This window comes from Poecilia reticulata, linkage group LG13, assembly GCF_000633615.1.
Source record: "Poecilia reticulata strain Guanapo linkage group LG13, Guppy_female_1.0+MT, whole genome shotgun sequence".
Classification (NCBI taxonomy): domain Eukaryota; kingdom Metazoa; phylum Chordata; class Actinopteri; order Cyprinodontiformes; family Poeciliidae; genus Poecilia; species Poecilia reticulata.
Genome location: NC_024343.1, coordinates 20225475 through 20248986, shown reverse-complemented (window position 1 = coordinate 20248986; position 23512 = coordinate 20225475). Strand labels below are relative to the sequence as shown.

General features: G+C 36.4%; 1 protein-coding gene across 8 annotated transcripts in view; it reads left to right on the top strand.

The window, feature by feature from the left end:
* The first annotated feature begins 697 nt into the window (after nt 1-697).
* The window catches only part of gramd1bb (GRAM domain containing 1Bb), a 97726-nt gene continuing 74911 nt past the window's right edge, over nt 698-23512 (top strand). For 3 of the 8 annotated variants that reach the window (XM_017308233.1, XM_008425943.2, XM_017308231.1), the window contains exon 1: nt 705-1022. The gene's annotated coding sequence lies outside the window, so the exon portion shown is untranslated. Of the gene's footprint in view, nt 1023-23512 lie in introns of all 8 variants that reach the window. The other 5 variants (XM_017308230.1, XM_008425941.2, XM_017308229.1 and 2 more) reach the window with 4 other exon arrangements.

The window sequence follows — 23512 nt, the reverse complement described above, 5'->3', positions numbered from 1 at the left end:
TAGAACATCTTTAGAGAGCGTGCAGTTACGCTTAGTGTTGCTTTACTCTGTACTCTTAAAGACACACAAAGACACACACACACACACACACACACGCACACGCACGCACACACACGCACACACACGCACACACACACACACACACAATGTGGCTTGTCTTATGTAATCATGACAAAAAATAGGATTTTCTCTAGAAATCAACACAATCTTTCAAGTCTGTCATGATATCGGTTGTTACATCACAGCAGTAGTTTCCTCACTTCCTTTGAGATGCATTCACACACACACACAACTCTCCTGGTTGAATGTGTGAGAATCGTTTGGCAACCGAAGCTGCAACCATGTGTTTCTCTTAGCTGTAGAGGCTTTTCAGTTTTCATTTCCAGATCATGTCATTGACAGGAACACATATAAAGCTATGATATTTTTGCTTTATGTGACTACAACAGTGGGGGCGGAAGCAAACCTCGCAGACCACAAAACCCTGCCTGTAGAGGTTGAATGTGTGCGTCTGTGTGAATGTGTTTATTTATCTGTGATATTTGCATATGTTTATCTGCACAGGACGGGGCTTGTGAGTCTGTGCGAGCCTCAGTGGGTACAGTGTGCTTTGCCAGAGTGAGCGAGAGAGCGGAATGTGTGAGTGGAGCGGGATCAGAAAGGGGAGAGGGGAGGGAAAGAAGCAGAGCAGACGGGAGAAACACACGGACAGACGGTTTTGTGCGGTGGCAGATAGAACAGGAGCAAGTCGGGCAGGGAGGAGCATTTTTCTTTCTTTTCTTTGGGGATTTAAGCTGCTTCAGATTGGCTTCAAGGCTGGGGGAGGATACCCCTGCTCCTGGAGCATGGCTTTCTGCTTTGATCCAAGACAGTAGTTTGTTTTGAAACTGAGGGGATAAAGAGGAGGGAGGGAGAGGGACACTTCCCTCTACAGCCTTTGTAGCCAGCCCACTTGACAGATGGCACCGGCAGGATGATCTTTGACTCCCTCCCGGGAACCATACCTCACTTCGCTCACTGAGGTAGCGTATGTCAACTTCTTCTTCCTTTTTGTTTGCAGAAAAACCGCATGCTTACACATGACTGTTACTGCATTATTTGCACTGGATGTGAGTGATTGAGCGTGAATAAAACGACAGCTCAGAGTGTATGCATGTATGACTGAAATGTTTGTGTGTGAGCTCAGTCACCACCACATCAGCATTAGTTGGAGTCAAAATTCTAAACATAGTTTAGTTTTTCAGTTGTCTTCCTCACTAGAGCTATGCCTTTATTTTTCTATCTGACTGAGTGTCAGCCTAAGGTCCAGGGTTGGTGATGGAAGTCAGGCAGTAACTTGCAGCCAGCATTTTTTTTTCTCCCTTACGTCTGCAACCACCTGCACTTCTGTTTTTTTCCTCACGCTCAGCTTCCCTTCCCAGATAAAACTGATGTTTCTCCTCTTTTTGCTTCAACCAGCTCTGGCAGACTTAACAAATCGCAGAGCCACAAACAGCAACAGAAGCAGGTGTTGTGTTCCAAATAGCACACTGATAGATGTGTGCTGTTTTTTTGTTTTTTTTAAATTGCATTTGTGCTGTGGCACTTGGAGAGGTTGAATAATTACAATCTATAAAAAAAAATATCCTGACTGCTGCCTCGTTAGATTCTATACGATTGATGGTAGTGAATATATTCATACATTCAGTTTAATAGCCAAAATTCTAGGGTAAAAACCCTAATTGAATGAAAGAACTTCAAAATTATTTTGTTTCTGTTTACATTCATTCTTCACTTGAAGTGTCTGTACCGTAGTATGTATCTTATTGTTCTGGTTATTGGCCATTTCTTGTTCTGGACAGGCCCTTTTTATCAAGACTAATACTCTAAACAGAATGTTCTAACTTCTCTTAAGAAGCCACCACTGTTGGGATTGTATTGTTTAAATTTCCTTTGAAAAATAGATGAGAGACTGTAATACTTAGTGAAAACCTGAGATTGAATGTAGGGAAGTTTGTCAGGGGAACAATGGCCACGTAACCAAGTGTGGTCTTTGTAATAAATCGCTCAGCTGTTCTCTCTGACACGTATACATAAACATGCAGTTTCTCGACTCGACAGGCCCCCTGACTTCAGCGTGAGTCTGATGATGAGAAAAAGTGAAGATGTTCAGATCAAGTTGTTCATTAAAAGCAATTTACAGTTTGTTATTTTTGCGGCAGAGTAGCTAATCCCTTATTTGCAGTCTTTAAAATAGTTTCATAGGGAAATCATAAAAGGCCACTTAAATCAAGCCTCGGTTTTGAAGGAATTTCCATCATCTGTAACAACCCAAGCTTTAAATAGGCTGAACAAAGGCTGTTCTAAATATTTTTACATAACTTTAGCGCAAGACAGTTGTTTACGTTGTCCCTTATTTTCTCAACCAAAAGTGATTCTGTGCTTTCTATACTTTATCATCCACTCACAAGATAAGCTTCGCTGCCACAGATGTCTTGGGCATATTGAGAAGTTCTGTGCCATGAGTGTTGCTGCTTGCATTATGTATAAGACAGATGTTTACCACCACTGCAGAATAAATGCAACTGTGTCTGAGACGTCAATGAGAACAAAGGCCCAATGAGAACATTATTTAATCCAAAATGTACTTAATATTTTCTGTGCAGAAAACCTGCAGGTGAGTGAGGTTTTTTTGTGAACCTCACTCACCTGAGCATGCAGAATGCTTGAAGCGTAACATGACGCTTTCTGATTATTTTTTGCCCAGTTGTCTTACCCAGTTGGGGGCAGTCAAAGAGAATTATGTGACACTGGAAACAAGAAATGTACAAGGCTGTGACCGCACGATAAAAATTACATATTAAGGAAGATTAAAAACTTTTAATTTTGTACTTTACAATGAGTACTTCTAAAGTACACACATTAAAGATGTAGCAAGACTTGCACCTTTAAACTACTTAATTTTCTTCTTTAATACCTTTTACCCATGATTTCTTAAAGGTCTGATGTGTTAAGAGGTTTAAGTCAACCAGCTGCTATTACCGTCTCTGAATTTGCAAACCAGGTTGCAACAGCACTGGTACAATAGATTTATGAGAGGATTTGCTGATTTAGAGCTCTGAGGCTTAATGTATGAATGACAGATGATTAGTCAGACGAGCCAGCAAAAGGATGAAAATCTGCTTATTGGATTTTGTACATACTATATAAGGCATTGTATTTTGGGGGGGGAGTTGGTTTTTTTTTTGTTTTTTTTTTACACATTTTCATTCTGTCTTCATGATTCAAATAATTGTTAATTGTAATTCTGAATTATTTTTTGAACTCTTGAAGAAACAAGCAAACTAATGTTTGTTTTATCTGTGTTGTGTGGTTTAATATCAGATTTAACAAATGTTTTGACCTTGTAAGTTTGGCATTAAGAGAGTAGAGGTTTTTGTCTTATTGTACCGATTTTAGATCTCATCCCATCTCATGTAAGACATACCAAGTGTAAAATGTTAAAATAAAAATAATAGATTTTATGAAGGCAAAAAGTTTCCATAGCTTTATGAAAATTGATGCACTAAAAATAGTCCTTGTCGCTACAGAGTAATGATAGTTGAGTGAATAAATAAAACATGCTCAAGATTTTCTTGCAGGTTAATTCTCAGAGTGTTGTAGGGAGAGGCATTTTCCTGAGTGGAAGTTGAAATACTGAACTAGCATGTCCCATTTGAGTCAGTCATTTGAATAAATTAGAGTCAAATTAACGTCAATGTAAGTAGTCAAATTATATATTCATGTGAGTAATTCCAGGTCCAGTTTTTAAAATGGACAACATTGACTGTACCAACAGTCAACAAATATATAAAAAATATTGAAATGCCAAAGTATTAAAATTTATAACAATGTAATGAATGCTAAAGGCATTAAGCTATTAATATTAGGATTAGTAATAAAATGAATCACCAACTGGATTTCCTGGTCAGAGACTTATGTAAATAACTGCTGTTAGTAAATAGGAGGATGTCGAATCATACTGCAACTTTCAACACCTTCCAATTCAGTTTTAGTCATGTCTGGTTATAGAAAGTAAAGTCTAGTGAAGCATTATGAATCTTAGCCAGTGCATTAAGGAGTTTGACAAAAATGGTATTTTGGCTTATCAAATATTTAGTTAAAACTGCAAACAGGATGACAGATCCTATTCAGTCACATTACCTCGAAGACTGCACAGAACCTTTTTAGGACGGCACATGTAAGAGACAAAGCTCTTTAGAAATAAACTTTCGTAACACGATAGAGATTCATAAAATTAGTTTAATATTTGTGTTTGTGCTTGGTTTGTTCACAAAGACGTCTCAGCAAATATTAATCAATTATCAGTGACTGCTTTCTTAAACTTTCTCTGGAAAGAATTCAAACAGAGGCAGAAGTTGACTTTGTTTTTTCCAAAACAAATTATTTTTCAAAGTAAAATACTTCTCAATCTTCAGTTAAAATAAGAACCATGACAGGCCAGTCAAGTCGCCACAAGCCGTACAGGAGAGTGATAAAAGGCACCAGCGGCTGGTGAACAGCCACTCCTGTCCTACTCAGTCTGTCCCCTACCCCCAAGCTTCTGACTCCCCTGGTTGAAGTTGGTCATGTTCTTAACAGGAAGAAGGGCCCCAAACTTGTATTCTGCTTAAGTGAAGTGGTTAGTTGACTGATTAGTTCTTTCTTAGTTTTTTAGGAATGTAACATACGATTTAAATGCAATTTTGTCCCTGTCAGTTCAGTTATTCCTTCATAATTCAAAACCAAGTTCTTGCTCCCTTCTTAATAAGCCTCATGCACTCAGGGGGTTTGCATTTTTGGCATGTTTCACTGGTATTAGAAGGTATTACTGCAAGCCAGATTTTCTTTTTGTTAAGAAGAATGCAAACTTTTACAAAGTGCTTTATTTGTGCAGTTAATGACATATTAATTTCACTTATAAAACCAATACCTACATTAGTTTGTGTAAATATTTTAGAACAGGGTAAAGAACAGTGATATGTACTGTTAACAGTATATTTGCTTTATCCATGGCACAGCAGGTTCAGCAGGTTTTTGTTTTAATTTAGGTGCATTTCCTGTATCTCTTTTCAAATCGGGGACTTTGTTTGGTTTGTTGATCACAGATCTGTGTCTTGTTCTTTGTTCTTTCTATTCAATCTTGTCTTTAACATACTAGAGCAGAAGTTATGACACATAATGACTCTTTAGGTGATGCAATGAAATCACTTTACTACATTACCTGAGGGAAATTAAAGAACTGCCAGCAAGCAAAAGTCACTTCCTGCTTGTCACTCCAGAGAAAGAGGGCGTCAAAAACAACAAGCAGGGGGTTTGCGCAGCACATGCAGTAATTAGAAATTGTCAACATGATGCCTGCATGGCAGAAGAAATATAGAGATTTTTCTTTCCTCTAAGCTACCTTTTTTTCCTGTTGACATATTAACAACAATAATACATTTTTGTAGTTTTGTAGTGAGGCTTTCACCTCACAGAGCACCCCTCCCTCCTTGCCTCCCTCCCTCCCTCCCTGCCTCCCTCATGCCTTCCCTACTCAGCTCTTCCAGATTAGTGGCAGCAGCAATTAGAGAACACATTTCGTAACAAGCTCCAGCATAGCCTTTTTAACGCTATCATTTATTTAAACTTGCACATATCTGTGCTATTGAAGTGAGATAAAGGTTGATATGCAACATAAAAACGTGTCTAACAGAGGTACTATTTTGTAAATTGGCCATTCACATCATTAATAAGATATTGCCATCAATATACTTTTAAAAATACATTAGCAAAACTTTTCTCTAATCAAGAAATTAAAATTATTTCAAAATAACCTATGGATCCCTTTCCAATATAATTCATTAATAATTTGTAATTAAAAATATTAAAACATCCTCAAGTCATCTGTGCTATAATGTCTGAAGTGCTGGCTCTAAATTTTCCCTTTTCCACTTGATTGTTACTTTTTATGTTGCATAAGGTATCACATATGAGATAGATTGTTTTTTTTTTCTTTTTTTTTGTCAAATGCTGATTTGAGTCATTGAAGAATAGGCGATGTAGATGCCTACTTTGATATAAACACAAAAGGATATCAAGTTTAATTTAGCCACAAACTTTTCTTCAAAAGTCAGTGGTTTTACAATGCAGTGAAGACAGAACTGTTATTCATCAGAATCAATATTCAGACACCTAAGAATGAGAATATTGTTTAAGAAAATTGTTGGACTGGATTCTGACCATCAAATACGTCTTGCATAAAAGCCAATACATAAGATCTGACATGGACATCCCTAATAACTCTCTAAGTATTACCAGGGAGTACTTGTTAGGATTTTTAATACTTAAACAAAAGTACTATTTGCCTACTTGAATAAATGATAAATGATGCATTGCCATTGGTACTAATGATATCTACAAGGGAAATATATTTTTCATTTTAATTAGGATCAGTTTCTGGTCTGGTTTGTCGCTTTTTGATGTGCGGTGATTGCAACTCTCAAAGCAGACCAAGATGGATCAGAATTTCATCAGAACAGAATATATCCATGGAGCGATGAATGACTTATTTTTGTAGTTACTTAATACAGTGAAACGAGAACGCAGTTTTCTTAATTTTGTCATCACAATTTCCGAATATAGCTTGAATGCGTAATGTACATCTGTGTGTTCTCCAAATTATTGCCATTACTGATAAAGATGTGCAAAAAGCTTAAAGGTTAAATTGTTGTAACCTAGACTGAGTGCAAGGAGCCACTCTTTACGGTGTGTGACTTCTTGTCCTGACCTGTTTGTCACAGTTCCAGTTGTTTTTAAATTATTATTATTATTATTATTATTATTATTATTATTATTATTATTATTATTATTATTATTATTATTATTATTATTATTATTATTGTGAAGTGCATATAAAATCAAGCATGAATCAAGTGTCATACCTCATTACAATACTTTCAGATTTTTTTGATGAGTACATATCTGCCATATTTGAGTGACATGTTCTCTTGTCTTTATAATTTTAAAGAAACAGTCAGACAGATTAATATTGGTTAAATTTTCTCCATAGTCTGGTTAACATGAACAAACTAAAATGCTTCATTCACATTTATTCTGTAAAAAAAAACAATTCATTTCCCAACCTAGATTTGCTTGCCTAACTAAATAAAGGAAAATTATGGAGTTAACTTCTCCAAAATTACTCATTATGAGATCTTACTCCCACAATGACAGATTCATTTTAACTTTCCCTTTAAATCTTTAGTGCTGTGTGCTCACAAAATTGTGAAGCAAATGCAAATTGAATTTTTGTTTTTTTTTAATATCAACACTACAGATCTTTGACTTTTGTATTTGTGATAGATGTTATTTTTGTTTTTCGATAAAGTTTGACACCATATGAAAGTATCACAGTAAAACTATGGGATGTCTCTGGCTGTAGGGCGAAAACTCTGCTTGACTGCGCAGTTCAGATGCATTCATATGCATTTGAGATCAAAGGGAAGCAATCATCATGTTTTCACTTTGTCTCAGAGGGCATTTATTTTGCTGACAGATCTGTACCAGCAAATTAAGTTCGTGCAGTGGGTTGTAATTGGAGTTTACAATTTATGAGACTCTCATTATATGAAACATGAAGAATTTCTTAATTTCTTTCTCCCAAGGAAGCTAAGGAAAATTGCTCAACTCATTCAGGGAAAGAAAAGTTTTTCTTTGTAATAATTGAAGACTAACCTTTTAAAAATGACATACCTCAGACCATCATGTTTGTTAAAGAGCCTGTGGCTAATCCCTGTGATCTTCCTTTAAAAATCTTACACCATCATATATTATTCTCTTTGACCGAGGCTGGTCAAAAACAATGTTATTACATAACAGGAAGCAGCATGGCTTTGTAGTGTAAAAACAGAATGTTTTAATGTTTTAGCATTTTGCTACCTCAAATGTAGGGGCAGGCGTGTGAATATAAAATGTTTTTGCTTTATTTGGAACCCGTGGAACCTAAAGGCCACCCTAGACTTAGCATCCATCACTACACACATTTTAACAAGAGTTTTTTGCATTTTCCACGTCTGAACATTTGTGACTGAAACATATGGTCATTATTATAGTGTTCAACTAGAAACAAATAATAGAATCAGCGTAATGTTGAATGACTTTAAATCGTTTGTGTTGCTTGCGTCTTTTCTGGTTTTGATTTTTATCAGGATGCAAATACAAACGTCCTCATAGTTTTCTCTGAGAAGTACACACACTAATGAATAATTGTGAAAAAGAAGTAAAGGTTTAGATGCTTTTTAAACTTTAGGTTTTGCATAATGTCTTAGAGTACTTCAGTACTGAATGTTATTGATTTGTTAAATTATGTTACTGACACCTTTTACGTTTGTGGGAAATGTAGATTTTTCTTGCCTTTTAAGTCCTTTTGTATTATTCAAAAAGGTTTCTTAATTGTTGCTTAATTTTGTCTTTTCTCTTTACTATTCTCTGTATGTGTAAGCCCTGAGCTATTTTGAATAGTGTTATAAATCTACTATCTACCTAAAACTTTAATCTACCTACTAAAGTTTTAAGAAAGATTCATCACGATTCTCCATAGTGTCAAAAAAGAAAAAACATTTTAGTAATTGCCAAAACAGTCTTTGAGCTCCGAGCCTTAAAGAAGCTGAATTCTACATTATTTTTTTATCGTCAGATGGAAATGTCTGTTATTTTTGCACTAATTAGCTAGTCGTTGCTGTTTCCAGATGGCTATTTACATCTGATTGCTTCTTAATGAAATGCCATAGCTCTGTTTCTCTTCACACTGAACCATCAAGGGGTTACTTCAAACAACCTGATAATGAAAATAAAACTACATTGAGATTAACTGAACAACTGCATTTACCATGTTTGTATTAGAAAATCTGAAGTGAAGTATAAAAACAGGATTATTTTTAGTTGTGCTGCTAGTTCACATTTCACGTATAAAATGACTAACTTAGCTAATAACGTTTGCTCGGAAGACATTGAAAACTGTTTTCTCCACAAAAAAAGTCCAGGAAATATGTTTTTAAATCTATGCCATTTGAACTTACTCATTAACAGCAGTGTTAATGAGTAAGTCAGAACCTTTAAGAAACTGTTATTGGCAAGTAATTCCATGATAAATACGTATTACTCCCCATGCACAGCACCTCGCAAAGGGATTCATGCAGTTTCAATATCTGTTTACAAACACAAACTTCAATAATTTAAACCCTAACCATCAAAGTTTGAAGTACAAGGAAAAGAATACCAAATTTCTGACAAAGTTAGTCAGAAAAGTAGCATGCATTTGTTTTGTTTACTCTGATAGTCCCAAATAAAATCAAGTGCAACCAACTGCCCTTAGAAATCCCCTAATTTGAGTCTTAGTAAACTCAGATCACTGTATGCTTTTACTTATTTAATCTCAGCATAAATTCAGCTGTTATGTGAAGGTCTCAGAGATTTTGTAAAGTTAAAAAAAAAACACCAAACAGGTGAGGATATAGTTGTGGATAAATTTGGAGTGGGATGGATTACAGACAACGCAAAATTTGTGATATCTCATAGAACTCTGTCCAATACATTGTCTTAAGATGAACGAGTATGTCTACCAAGACAAGGTCGTCTCCTTTATCTAACTGGGAATGGGGAGCATTAATCAAGGGAGCAATCAAAAGGCAGCACTTAAGGAGCTGCAGAGAACTAATTATTGTTAGGATTTTCATCCTAACAATAAATCTGTGAACAGCTGTCTGATTCACAAATCAAAACTTAAGGCAAGAGGGACAGAAAGCCACCTTTGAAAAAATACATGAATTGTACAGTTTGCCTTAAGCCTTTTAGGGCACAAAGCCAACATGCTAAAAATGTTACACTAGTCATAGAAGATAGAAGACCAAAATGGCAGTCGTTGGTTTAGAGGTAAAATTAATAAGATGTGATCCTGACATGGCAAATCAACTATGCACAGCATTTTCACTGTGGGAAATGGTAGCAAGACTGCATCATGTTTTAGCAGCAGCTACAGCAGTTTAGTCAAAGTTGTAAGAAGAATCCAAACCATAAATAAGGGTCTGTGAACCTTAAAAATAAGGTTCGCATACCCTGACTATCAAACTGAGACTTACACACATACAAAGCCTGTCCCATGGACTGACCAATTAAAAGACAACTTCTCTAAATAACTCACTCAGAATAGATATGAGTAAAAACGTGTGAACTGCTACTGTCAGTGTTGTACACTGGATGAATTCATGTAAGTATTAGCTTCTCAGTGCAGAGGCATTTCATCTCAGAGCCATTTAATCACAGAGATAAAAGAAAAAGTAATGTGAAAATGATTTTCAGCAAAGAATGTAGTATTAAAATACGTTAACACGCCATTTGTAAATAACTGTATAACATCTCTACTCCCAAGTTGTGGGATTTGATGCTGTAAGTCACACAAGCACAAATCGCACACTGTGGGTTTAAAGTCTGCCAACTTCCTGCTGTTCTGAAGACATGTCACTGTGTTTTGGTCTTGTGAAGTCAAGTTTCATCAAAGACACTGACTCATTGGCAAACCACTGTGAGAACATATTGGCTTTGTCACTGAACAGAAGCAGTGATAGATTTTCTTTTGCTAGCAAGTGACACGCAGCTTGTTCATTTATAACCATGGCAGGGCATAACATCAGAATGTCATTTTACTGTAATGTCAAGGATTTATGATCTACAGTCCACTGTGCTGTGCAAAGGGAAGAAAAATATGGAACGACACATAAATCAGTCATTCATGCTATACCCTCACCCTTGACACATTGACACCTGAACATGAAGTGATAAAGTAGTTTGTTCCTCCTGTTCTGGGGAAAATGCAGTTGGATTTGTCGGAGTGCTATTTCATCTGCAACTGATTCAGTACATGTTGTTCTGCTGATGAGATAATGACGTGCTAAGAATATTCATTTTCATCTTCTGTTCATGAGCAAAAACATAATTCGACCACGATGTAAAATGGGTGTCAATATGTTGAAGATTTTGCATCAGATTATTTTAATGCCCTAATCATTATTACTTAAACCATATCAGCTGTTCAGCAGAGGTCAAAGTTTCGGAGGGCACGTTTGATACTTCTGCTTTATTCACTTTATGTACCGGTATCTAAGTTCTGCAGTAAATAGGTTTGGTATCACTGTGAGTATTTTTCCCCTCAGAGGAGGATTAACAGTATGTCGAAAAGATGAACAGACGAATAATAGAATCATCTACATAAAAATTTGTTCACTTTGAGAAGCAAGAGAAATTGTTGTTTTTGTTCTGTTTTTTTTTTTTTTTTTTTTACTGTCAAGGTTTCAGCTGTGTTGATAAACGAATTGCATTTTGAAAACTTACAGCACAAATTAATTACATGTTTCCTTTCAGCCCACTCATCTCCACTTGTTGCCACTTCAGAAAAGTGGCAACAAGTGCAGCTAAGATTTAGCAGATAAGGACATTTGGCAAGTTGATCCAGATAATCTGTGAGTGAAATACCATTACCATCTGATTTTCTTTAACCCACGCTCACAGAACTGCTTGTGAGTTTCACACATTAATATCATATTAGTCACAATCAGATTTCAGAAACATATTTTCATTCATTTGCATGTCTTGTGTGTGTAAACATGTTTGTGCAGTCACAGTACATGAGTATTTATTGGAGACAAAATGATGGCAAATTTAAATTAAATCATCATTATGAATTGTGTTGTATTATTTTAGCAAAGTACAAATCTTGTTTTTAATGAGATGTCTCACAAACGCATTCATGCTTCTTGACCTTTTTTCTTTTTTTTTTATATTATCATGTTGGAACTACAAGTTTTGATATATTTTTTATGGGATCCTGTGTGAAGGACCAACACAAATTAATGCATGTTTTGAAGTGGAAGAAAAATATATAAAGTTAATTTTTTTTTTTTTTACATTTTTGTAAAACAGCTCAACCTCAGATGGGGAACATCTGTAAACGGTGTTTTTTTTTTGTTTTTTTTTACAGAGTCTTGCCACAGATTCTCAATCGTATTCAGGTCAAAACGTATTTCAACATGGATACGTTTTGATCTAAATCATTCCTTTGTAGCTGTTTGTTTGTTTGGGGTCTAAGTGGAAAAAGTTCTGGGTGAGATTGTGTTCTCAAGTATGTTCAGCTTTTGTCAGTTTCATCTTCTCATCTGCTGTGTTTCCACCACAGCATTTTACCATGCGGTAAAAGCGGTTTGGGGGGTTTTCTGCTGCATATAGTACTTTGCATATATTGTCATTCAAAAAAATATTTCCCCCTTTCTTCAACACATGTACTTTGTCCTTTTCATGATTTATGCTTTAAACCGGATGTTCAAATTCCTTCCTTCCTTTTTGCTACCCTCTTGTAAAGTTACATTTGCGGCACTATGAAAAATAATTGTTCTATTTTACATCTTGATATTCCCACCTCCGCTATGAATTTCTGTGTCTCTGTAATAAATGTGTCGGCCTATATATCTTCCAAATCTGTATAAGACTTCTTCTAAAAGAGGCAGAAGGACTAGAAACAGAAAATAATGAACAGCTGCAGATTCTGTCCATTTGCCTAGAACTGCCATATGTGCAGCTGAAGATGGATGTAAAGTTGGAGCACGCTGTAATTACCTCACCAAGTCTGCTACAAACCCTGTGGATTCTCCCCTGTTGTGTTCCTCTTTTTCTCCCAACATTTCAATAATTAAATTTTCCTTCTTTCAGTTTAACACTCCTTTTATTCCTTCACTTCCATTCTTACACTTACATTGCATTAAATCATACAGTAGTAAAGCTGTGTGCAGCAGTTAAATGAATTGCATGCACTCTAGAAGGCCTGGTATATTATACTGTTCAACTATACAGCACTACAATTCAAACAGACTGTAAACCTGAGGCCAGGTCGTGTAAACAGGTATATTGGAATTTCATGCTCATAGTGTCTACCTGGAGCAAGGCAAGACCGCATATTAACAGATTGACATAATGTTTCTGTCCTCAGGAAACTGGGCATGTGGACATGTGGGCATGCTCGAGTTGTTGTTTTTTTGTTTTGTTTTTTTTTTGTCCTGGTATGTCATTGCTTCAGATTAACATTGTGGCGAGTTATGTTTGAAAAAAGGAGAAATTAGAAATATACAAAAAGTAACAGAAGAATGACATTTAAAAGGGTAACATTTTGTTCTTTCCAGGCACACAGTGGCCATTTATAGCACAATCAAGCAATAATGTTACCTTCACTTGTTATAAAATGCTGTATATCTCAAACTTAACTTTTAAATAAAATTGACTTTGGATTTTCACCTTGAAATTGGCCTGTCTTTTTGAGAAGCTCCTGCTCTTTCCAACACTCTACCTTCAGCTAATGAGCCGGAGGCAGACAAGCCGATGAGGGAATAACATTATAGCATGATATAAAGCATGATATAAGGCTTAAAAAAATAAATTTTACTTAATACTCCTCCTTTATGATACCAAATAGGTTTGGTAAGTTTAGTTTGAAACTTTGCAGTTTTCTCTTTTCTATACCCCTACAGAACAAGGACACCATTAAAAAAGGAAAAAAATAATGCCTCCAATTTTGAATCTTGAAACTCTGAAAGCTGTAGGCAAGTTGAGGGTGAAAGAACAGTTCAAGTGGCATAATAGAGAACAATAAGCTCTTTCAGAGAAGATGGGGGCTAGGCTATTAGGGCTTTGTAATGGGATAGACATTATATTCTACTCTGAAATTCACAAAGACACAATATGTCTTTGTGAATATTATTATCTATTGACCTGTGCATACAGGTCAATAGATAATAATAGTGTTAAACATCAATAGAAATCATGGAATCCGTAAGAGTTTCCATGATTCAAGAATCTGAGAAATCACTGGCTTGTCTACGTCAAAAAGTGTTTCAAAGGTAAATTGCATTTTTTAGTTTTCTGAGAGAAAACTCCAGCGTAATTGTTCCCTATCAATAACAAGTGTGTTTCTAAGAATAATTTTATTTTAAAATCTTTTTTTTTCCTTTTACCTATCTTATGGATTTCCTTACAATCTAAAAAGACCAACAATTACAATAAAATGGGAGCGGAATAATGTTAGTACTCTAGTCATTCATTTGCGTCAACACCAGACATGTTCCTTTTTGGCTACTGATAAGCAAAAACACTGAGAGACAGGGAAAGGGTCAATGGATAACCAAGACAATCCTTTACGCATTACAGGCCACCAATTTGGCACACATTGCAGTGTGTACGAATGGTAGAGCTGTCACTGAGTGTGGCTGATGGATTACATTCAATGACTGCACACTGCAATGGGAGATTCTACACAGATTTCCTGTTCCTCCAACCACACAGATACTGGAACACTGCACTCTCACAGCGTAATTGGATTCTTATCAAACAACAGCTGCGTCATTCTAGAGCACAAGAAAAAGGGCTGCAAACCTTCCTATCAAAAATACGCTCACTCAGACCCTGGCATTCAGGTTTGCTTTACTGTACATCTGATTCTAAATCCAAGCAGTGAGTGTAACAACTGTAACAAAATATTTTTTGTTACAATTTTGTGATTTTTTTTTCTGTAAAACTCATCCATTCAGTTTGAGTTTGCTCTTACTGTGAGCTTGAGTCACAGTTTTTAAACTACTAGTATTAAGGTTTACACATGCAGTGATCGTATTGCTGATTCTTGTTTGTGTTGCAGGGTTGCAAGTACTAAATGTGCATTTGCTGTGTGTCACTGACTGAACTGAAGTCAAACATTTGACTCATTTGATTTAATAATCTTGTTCTCCTTGCCCACATAGATAATAGTTGTGAAAATCCAATAACAGCTACAATTGTATGCCTGGCAATAAATAAATAAAAATATCTTTAAAAACAATTGTAAATTTGTATGAGTCAATGTTTGACGTAAGATAATAGGAGTTGGGAGACTTCAAGTACGAAAAGGAAAAGAAAAAAAAACATTCGGCTAATTTGTGCACAGAATTGCTGTACAGAAATTGCATGTCATTTGTTGCTTGGCTCAAAAAATGATGGTGTTTTGTCTTTAGTCAGACTTGCAGAAGATATTTTTCTCGTAAAAAAATATTTTTGATAGACTGCAACAGGGATTTGATGGAAATGGCAGATGTGTTTGTCTCATCTGTTAAACTGTCTGCCTCTTTTTCTTTGTCAGCTTCATTGAATAGAGATGCTGTTCCTTTTCAAAGCAGACACCAAGAAGCACGTTGTTTCTGCCAAACAGCTGTCTTTAGCACAGTTACCGAACAAACTCTCCAGAAAATGTTGCACTTATTGACTGACATAAATGCAGAAGTACACAAATGCTCCTTGAAAATTTGCCCATAAACTATAATCTGATTTCTGACAGGATCAGAACTAATGCTCTGTGACAAAAAAGCTGCTGAGCACTGATATATTTGCTCTTCATCGTTCCTCAATAACTTGGGCAGTTTACAGTGCTGAACGAGTAACATACATGTCATGTAGAGCATCAAAATGTGTACAAATAGACAGTGTTAATCCAACACAGTCTGCAATTCATGAGGAAATGACTAAAGCGAAGGCTGTAATACTTCTGTTATGATATAAAAGAGGAACACTTCCTGTTGCATGGAACACTTCCGGGATTACTCTACTGATGAATCGAACTAGTTGTGTTAATTTTTTTTATCAAAATTTCAGCAGATTCTCATAAATTGATGGAGCAACTATGTTTTCAACGTGTAAGCTGAACTGTAACGAATTACTAACATTGGACAAATTAAAACAATTACAAAAAACTATAAACTGGTACCTCTTGAAAATTGCGGCAGCACTTCTGCTCTTAATGGGGTAAAAAACAAACAGGAGCAATCCACTCTTGGAGAGGGGTAAAGGCGGCTATCTGTCTCCGGCACTCAACGGGAGGCAGTTAGGAAAGACAATCATGCACCCACACACTCACACCTAAGGAACATTTAGAGTGACCAGTCAACCTAACAGTAGTAATGCTGTTCTGTGGTTTGTCCTCTGGGCGGTGTGAATGACTGAACAACTCTCCAGCATGGTCATAACCTGGACATAATAACAATAGTGGATTCAAAGTATTCATTTCATTTATTTATTTTTTGTTAGGCCATATTTAGTATTAGAATTTACCAACAAAATAAGTTTTGTTTCATTCATCATCTGTGTAATAAACATACCAAGACTGATTTTGCTTGAATTACTGAACGTTTCTCTCATGTTATTTATTGAAATCTTTCTGTATTAGATATTAAAACACACCACTGACGACGAGCCAGGACAAATAGGTAAATAAGTAGTCCATAAAATAAATAAAGATCGACCATGAGGCACGACTGAGGGCAGTAAGAGGTTAAAAGCGGGGAGTCGACTGGTGGTGTTTGTCCAGACACTGATAGGTCACCGCTCAGTGGTCTGCTGTGTGCGCCTCTCATCCGTGAAGTAACGGCTCCCGCCTCCTCTAAGATGCACTGATTTCACGTTGGTGTTTTTTTGTTTTTTTTTTTCCGCTCGGTCAAACGAAGCTACAGACCTCATCGGATCTATTTTCATCTGCCATCATGGATGGAAGCAGGTCATGAACTTATTCCCTGGATCTGCCCATGCTTGATCCGTGTGGACGACTAAGTTTGTGGAAGTTTGTGGCGACGACAGCAAAAAAAAAACAACAACAACAAAAAAACCCCCCCACCATTTAAGGTAAAATTATCCTGTTTCTAAGCAGATGAAGCCATGACAGTGGTTTTCTGATGTTGGCCGCTCAGTTGAGAAATGAAACGCCGCTTATTTCGCGTTTGTAAAACAAATCTCGGATTTTCGCGGACCGACGTGAGTTGCTGTCGATACATAAAAAAACCCCAGATAGATTAAACTTTGTCTCACTGTCATTTACGATGCTGAGGATGTTGTAAAGCTCCAATTAACTTTTCTAAATATTCCAACTCGCAGACTTGCCACGATTCGCAGTGAGTTGCGGGCTGTAATTTCCTGCATCGCTGAGAGCGGCTGTGTTGCACTTGTCCAGCTCCTCCTGCTGTCTGCCGCTTCAGACGGATGGAAGGCCACTGTGTGTCAGCCTTTGTCTTAATGTAGCGGAAACATGTCTGTTAATGATTGAGTGGCACCTACGTTGGATCAGCAGCTCTTAGATAAGCATGATCACCATCATTTATGAGCAATTTCTTCTAATTTGTTCTCACATTCTGATCATTTAGCAGCTTCTTCATGGGAGAACCTTTCTGCGTTTCTTGATACAATGTGTTTGGTTATGTACTTTTTTTTTGTTACATAAGTTGTGTTACACATGGAAACATTTCTCGCAACTTTGCTGGGGTCTTTCAATGGCCTCTTCTGTTGTTCTTCTGTTGTCTTTTTGCTACTTTTGGCTCTCTTCTGTCTTTGAGCCACTGTTCCATGCACTTTTTCAGGAATCTATTTTGTAACTCACATGCATCCTTGATGTCTAGACATTTGATTTTTGCTTTTGTTCAAGTGCTAAAGTGAAATTTTGATTTTGATTGAGATTCAGCTTTCTGAAGGGAAATTATTAGAAGTTGCTGATGGAAATGGGAACCTTGGTATGTTCAGTGCCTCACTAGGTTAGATAGAAACACTGCCCGCAGTGAGCAAAGACATGGTGTGTCTTGATTGTTTTTGCAATGCTAGATGAAAATGATGTGTCTATACAAAATTTTACTCAGTCTTGGACTTATAGAACAGTGGTTCTTAAACTATTTCACAACAAGTACCACCTCAGTGAATATCCAGTTTTCCATGTATCACCAACGAGTTGCAGTTGGACTTAGACTTTTTTTTAGTTTTGTTCATTTTATTTGTCTTTCAAAGCAGTGAGATAATGGGATCATCTATTCTATGCTAAGTATTCCAGTTTTATGATGATGATGAGAAACATCGGTTTTGTTTTCCTCCTTTTCCTTCACCTTAATAAACATATTTCTTTTGTATCACAATTAAAATGATTAATGTTTCATTGATCACTGTAGTACTTTTTGAGACAGAGTATTTAAGACTGTATAACTCTTAATCCAGTTATCAAATGTCAATTATGCTGCCTGACAGAATTTGGCAAAATTGTGCACACTCAAATACATTTAGAAATGGACTTTGGCCATCTGTCCCATTATTTGTTTTTCTTTAAGAATTCTGCTTTTGTGTAGGAAAATCGTGATAGAAATGTCATTGTGATTTTATTGTAAAAAATATATATATTGTGGGATGTTTTAACCCACTTATTGTAAGGAGTCGTAAGTCTCTGGCTTTTCTGTGGTCGCCATACTCTCTTGTTGTTGCTAATATGCACAGTTTTACAAGTTATGTGGTTGGATGGATGTACGGTTACATACTTTAGTTTTTTGCATACAGTAAACTTTCTGCTTTAGTAAAGTCTTAAGATAGGACTGTGTAACTTCGATACAAATGCGTACGGACCAACATACTGTACACAACGCTGAAAAATTGCTGCGCTATAGTGAGAGTGGGGATAAAAATAGATTTGGATACATAAACATGTTGTGGAAAGTGAAAATGTTGTGTAACCAACACTGACAGGCAACAATCCTTGGTTGGTTGGACGTAGAATGTGGTGCTGCATCTTCTTGAGAGGACACATCTGCTGTGCAGTGCACATGCAGGACGGCATGTGAGAAAGGAAATCTTCAGGGCGCTTGCAGCTGAATATGCAATTTATTCCCATGTGGCACAGCGAACTCAGTTCAGTGTCTGTGAGTTTGAGCGTGTATATTTCAGTTTCCATAGATCGAACACTGGACATGTTCAAATTAAAGAGAACTTGTCTCCCTAACCTGAAAGCCTTTTGTCAATACCAAGTGAACAGCCAGGTGAAATGTTATCGCTGCTTATGGCAGTAATTGTAAAACTTTTCAACAACTCACTTGCTTAATGTACAAACCATTCTTGGCATAATAAAACAAAAGAGGTGTTAGTATTTCAGTCATGTTTTTTTTTTTTTACTGTACTCTAACCTTGAATGTAATATAGTCTTAAAAACGACATTCTGCTCAATGGGAACAACATGTTCTAGCGGGATCTGTGAATATGCTGAGTTGCTGGCGCCCGGCTCTTTCTGAATGAAGTTGCTTTGAATGCAGCTCACAGTCGCATGTCTCCGACTTTTCCGACAATCCCTCTTCTCCTAAAGTGGTTAGTTGTTGTTAGGCCTGGGAAAAATGTTTCCTCGCCCCACAGGAAATGAATTTAGTTGAGATGGAGAATTGGCTTGTGTTTATCATTATTCTGGTGATTTTACATAACACATGGACAACTGGCAAGAACATGCAATGATGATTTATATGTGTATATGTGTGTATTGCTTTGGATTATTTCAAATGTAAAGGAGACAGACGAAAATGACAGGGAGAAAGGAAAGAACAGGGAGAAAGGTGGAGCTATTAACTTTAAAAGGGGAAGAGGAAGAAAAGAAGAGAAGAGAAAGCACGGTTGTATGTTAGGGTTTCTGATTAGTATTTAGGTCAGCAGAGAAGGCCTTGCAGGCCATGATGGCCCACCTCTGCCTTCTAGACTAGATTAATGTGTCTCCTAAAGAGACTGTCTGTCTTTATCAACTGGGGAACCTCATGTGCACATTCGGGCAAATGACATTTCATTTGTCAGCTATGATACTAAAACTGGGTCCAGACTTGGATCCGAAACAGCCATTCCACCCAGAGATCCTTGACTGTTAGACAGCTGCTGCCCGTTCACCCGCCTTAGAGATGACCCAGGGCAGTCTTGGAGACAATAGCTAAAACCCCTTAGAAGAGAGAAAGAAAAGATACTGTGCTGCTACTCTCCAAGGCTAGATAAAAACTGTAAGATCAGAACTGATGTCTCCATGTGCATCAGATGGGAATAGGTTATTTGGAACTGGATTAAAGCACATGCGAGGGAGATAGAAATTTAAACCCTTTGTCTCATTTTTTTTTGGACAAGATACCAATCAGAAAAGTGGAGATATTTTCATTGTATTATTATATAAAAGTTTTTTTTTTGTTTTTCAAAAATCATTTGAACATTCTCTCATTATTTCAGACCCATTTGATGCTTCTCAGTAGATTATAGTTTGAATGTTCTTTGTTGGTTGAATAGCTTTTTTAATTCTGTTTCTAATCAATAACTGTGTAGATTTGTATTAGTTGATTGTTAAGTTTAGGCTCTGATTTTGTTGGTAGCTCATTTTGATTCTCGGGATGTCTTCTTACCTCTAATTGAAAATAAGTCACAGTGCTTAGAGTCAGATTTGTCTCCTGGTCTTTCTTTTCTGCCTTTTTAAAAAAAAAAATTGTGGCATGAGTAACCTTTATTTGCAGTAGTCTAACAAGAGACAGGAGAGAGAAGTGGGGGAAGACATGCAACAAAAGACCGAAGGTTGGGAACTGAACCCAGGCCAGTTCATTGTTGAACATTAGAATTTTTCTCAACCCACTTACTTGGTAAAATAAATTAAATTGAAAAACAAAAACAAAACAAAAAAACGAGACGGCTTCATTAAGATTTAATATGCATCTGTGCATTGGGGTTCCCACTCTATGCCCAAAAGCTCCTGGGTTTTTTGAGTGTAAAAATAATTTAGTGGTTTATAGACTAAATGGTAAAGGAAATAATTAATGTCACATTCATAAATGAATGGATAATTTACTTAGGAATTACACAGTGGCATTATTTAATAGAATGCTAACATATCCTTCAGTAATTCAACAGGACTGAATTCAAATGTTTTGATTTGCAGCTTGGAAATCCCTAAAAACTCCAGCTTTGACTTCTAATGTTTCATTCTGCAGTGGTGTGACTGATTTTTGCCGGCTCACTCACTATCACTAAATAGCTAACATAATGATTCTTTTTAAACAAACCACACTCTTTGATGCTGGTGGCATGAATTTGTCTACATTTGTCTCTTGACTCTGAACCCTTTTGTGATCGCTTTTTCTTTATAGCACGCCGTGGAGCTGCGCCTGTTTCCATAGTGTAACAAAGCTATTTTTAGGACTCAGTGTTTCTGAATAAGAGATGAAAGCCTGGGTTTTGATCACTTCTGCTAGTCTCTAAAGAGAACAGGGATTAAACCCATTTTCCATGATGATAGCTGTGGGACATAGGATTGTTTGCCAGCTTCAGTTAAGACGTATGCAGTTTGGCTATGAAAGGCAAATAAATGCCTTAACATTGTGAGAATGCCTCAGAGGATACGTTCAGCAGGCTTTTTCAGCCTAGTAGCTATTAGTACAACTTTTGTGTGAATATTCAATAGCGTAAAACAAAACGATAATCCTGCCTCTGAATTTAAATTCATGAAGGTCATTTATAGAGCATTATAAAGTTTAATTTGTGGAATATAATAGTGGAGGATTTGAACTCCAACAAGATTGGTCTTTTCTCCATGCAGTCATATGCAGTGCTCCTCTTTTTCCTTTTTTTTTTCATTTTACAGTAATTCTTACAACTGTACTGGAGCACTGGTTGGATTTATGCTGATTAACACATAAAAAAATGTATGAAGACCTGAAACATTTTTCATTTTTGTCAGGGTGTAATGCCACTTTGCTTTTTTCTAAGTGTTACGTTAACACTCCCTTTCTTTCAGTCAGACTCAGGCTTATAAAGGATTGCAACATTGTATGGTTGGTGTCACAGTTTATAATGGAGACATAGATGTTTAATAAGGAAGGCAAACTGTAATAATAAAAAAAACATAGGCATGACTGTAATATAATGCTATAATTAACTGATATTAGTGACCTAAGTAATATAACATTTTGTTTGGGTAGCCAGATTAAAGTTTTTTTTTTTTCCCCAGGTATTAATAATGCTTTTTTTTTGCCTTTTAATTACATGGACAAATTTATAGTCCAACCTGAACTGGATTATTTTACAGTAATTATAGATTTATAGTTTTCCCAAAAAATGTTGCAGATATCTCACCTTGTCTAATTCTCATCAACTCAGTCCTGTGCATCGTTTTGTCTCGTGAGCTTCGTTGATCTACTGTTGCACAGTTTTATACTAGTATATTAAAATATATGTGCGACAAAGAATAAAATGGCAGTGAAAGGACAAATGCCAAATCTTGTAATCCCATAACCATATACCGTACTTGTCATCAGTTTATGTTAGCATTCTTTTCTTCAGTTGTTTGAATTGTGGACAAATTTTCTTCATGCCATGGCGAGCTAATGAATAGCATTGCCAGAGGTAAAGAAATGTGTGCAATAATTAAGAGATCAATGTTTGGTTTCAATGCATCTATTATTGTATAACAAGTGACGGTTATTAGAACAAAACACAATCAAGAATATTTTGCCTCATCAACATTTTTTCAGTTGCACTTCAGATCTACAGTATACTGCCTCAAGTTGATGCTCAGAATCATAATATAGACAGACAGGAAAAATGATACCTAATGACATAAACATGTGTCTGTAATTCAGGCGTGGTAAACCATTGTGAATTTCCCTCCATGTCCTTCATGCTGTGTTATTGGCTTCCTTGTTCAGAATTCATTTGACTAATCTGTGCTGCATATTTTTATCCTAAGAGTTTGTTAATCAGCATCTGCATTCCTCCGTAATCTGTCCGCAGTCTTTGACATTCTGCTGACAGGGACATGGTGCTAAGAATAGAGATACAGCGAACAATAGGGGTGAACTTTGATTGTCAGTAATGATGCGTGAAAGGCAAGCAATCACATGGCTGTTCTGTTCTGTGTACAAGTCATTACGGAGATGGAAAACTGTGCTCTCTGTCTCAGCTGTAACAGCAGAGTCCCCTCTGTGGTAGGTCCATCTGTTGACTCCTCTAATGAACGCATGACAAAGTGCACCCTACAAAAGATGTCCAGATGTTTTGGGCCTTCCCGTTGCGTCCTCTCTGAGTTTTATTTTTTAAATCATTGGAGTTTGCAGGTGTCTCAACATATTTACCATCCAGTATCAATACCACATATCAGTGGTATCGATATGTTGGCAATATAGTATATCGCCGCCAACACATAGTTGTTTTTGGTAAAATACTAACACAGCATAGGAAAAAGGAACTCTGGTTGGGCAAAACTTTTGTTCTAGATATTTAACTGTAAATTACATTTCAATCATCCAGCCACTGTGTTTTTAGGCCTTCCAGCTGTAATGAAAGCTGACACAAGTGATCTTGATCTCTACTGAGTATGCCACTTTAATAATTAAAATTGATCAACGTAAAGCAAAATAAAAGGGAAAGCTCAATGCCGAATCTATTAACATTAAACAGACAGTGATTTAAAAAAAAATGATCTAGACTTTTTGTTAGTATAAAAGACAGTTGCACGCAATACTATAACAGATAAACATCATAAATGCAATCTAGAACTAAAAAAAATAATAAAAAAAATCTTAAATATTGCAAGTCATTTATAAATAATGCGTACCTGTGAAATGTTTATGCCGAAGCTGAATCAAAGAAG